This window comes from Pinus tabuliformis, chromosome 7 (genome assembly GCF_031772625.1).
Source record: "Pinus tabuliformis cultivar Carrire ecotype Pingquan chromosome 7, CPIR1, whole genome shotgun sequence".
Classification (NCBI taxonomy): domain Eukaryota; kingdom Viridiplantae; phylum Streptophyta; class Pinopsida; order Pinales; family Pinaceae; genus Pinus; species Pinus tabuliformis.
The window spans coordinates 755,016,855-755,018,848 of record NC_142293.1 but is presented as its reverse complement, the minus strand read 5'-3'; positions in this window follow the sequence as shown (position 1 = coordinate 755,018,848).

The following is a 1,994-nucleotide window of genomic DNA, read 5'->3' as shown; positions in this document are numbered from 1 at the left end:
GCCACCAATAATATTTGCGCTGCAAGGGGGGTCCAAGGCGAAAATCATCTTCAATCCATCCCCACATAAGGACAGGACACCATGATGAATGGGTGGTCATACTCACTGGCACTAGCTTTAGTGCCTCGATGTAAATCTTGGCCAGATATTCTGGTTGGCCGCATCTTAGGCATCATGTCGCCCCACATGTGTAAATACACCTCAGTCATCACCCTAAGAGGGTGAGAGTCAAAAGTAGGCCTCGTTTCTGGAAACCTATCAAAAAATATAAAAAATAGCTCCTAATAAAAATGGTAGATCATCGTCCCATGTATTATAGCATGAAATCTAGCTAAAGCTAAACAAAACTACCACAAAAAAATGGTAGACCATCTAATACATCATGGCCTTTGCACCAAATAATAAACACACAAAAAAAAAGAGGGAAACTAATGTGTTTCCCATCACTAGTAAAATGTGTAATGGTACTCACTAATAGTGAGAGGCACCTAACCTCCTATGCACCAAAATAAGTGATTTTCAGTTGTCCACCAGACACCTGAAATTTTGTTGCAGAAACTACATGATGCCCAACATATCTCTAAGGGTATAAAATCTTAGTATCTACTGCAACACAATCAGGGAAATCAGAGAATTGGGGAAACTTCTCCCCTCTCCTTGATATACGAGTGATAAAATAAATGTTCTCCTCAATGGGTTCATACCACATGTCAATACCGACAAGGAAAGATTGTAAGCGAACAACATCCCACCGGCGGATCAATTTTGCCAACAAACCGGAGTGCCCCTTTAGGGATGTAGCATCCTCATAATACTTAAGGAGGGCTACATTCCACAATATGCCTTGTGTCATTGTGGTAATAGAGTGGGTACAAATCCCTCTCCCTCTCTCATGCCTCCCATGCTCGTACCATATTGTCCTCATCAACTCTTTGCTCTTACTCCTATTGCTCCTCTCTTCCCTCATGTCTGTGCGTGATTGACACATAAAATACATAAACCTCATACATCAAACATAAATTTTTTTATTAAATGAAAAACTTGTTTATAAATATGGACATATAAATTTTAATTAAAGCAAAAAAGTCAGCATTAATTCTCCAAAAGAATAGAAACCCACTGGCGATGATGCGCAAAAAGAATAAGTGTGCAATGCAAACGATGCGTACATCGACTTGACGTGCTAATTCTAATTCAGTTCATGCATAATGTTACTCATTTTTTATTTTTTAATCTTGCGCGTTCACATAAAATTTCACACCAGTGTAATAATTTGACATCAACGAACTACATCGAAATGTTCAGGTTATCGAACACACCACTCTATAAATTTTAATATTAACAAGTGTATTTGGAAAAAATAAATGCGCTGGGAAGTTATTTTTATTCAACACACCATTGTAAAAGTTATAAATTTTAAAGTGCTGCATCGTGAAACTTAACTTCCCGGTGCATTTACAATTACCAAACACACCGAACCAAAAATTACGTGTTTACATTACACACCAACTTAAGGTGCACCCAGTAAATTCAAAGGGTGAACCATGAAGGATGTGAGTCGAACTACTTGAACGCACCATGAAGAAACAAAAAATTCAAAAGAAATGAATTTTTAAACTTAAATTTCAATTCTACTCCACTAAAAACTTAAGTTATAGAGAAACATAGACATTACCTGGACATTTGCTTGTTAGGGAGGCATGCTTTTGAAGTAAATGAAGAAAATAAATTTTACCACCATTTGACGAAATTCAAAATTCATGCAGTGAGTAATGAATGAAAGGATGGCATGTAAGGGAAGCATCATTTGTAGGGAACTTCATAGAGGGAAAAGTTGAATTGGTTCATATTATTCACAAAGCGCACGACTATTTTAAAATTAAAAATACTACCATGATACACCATGTTTTTTATGCACTGAGGCATGTCAAAATAGGAATAACACCAATGCTTCTAGGGAGTATAGCATCGAAATGGTGAAAATAAATTTTACG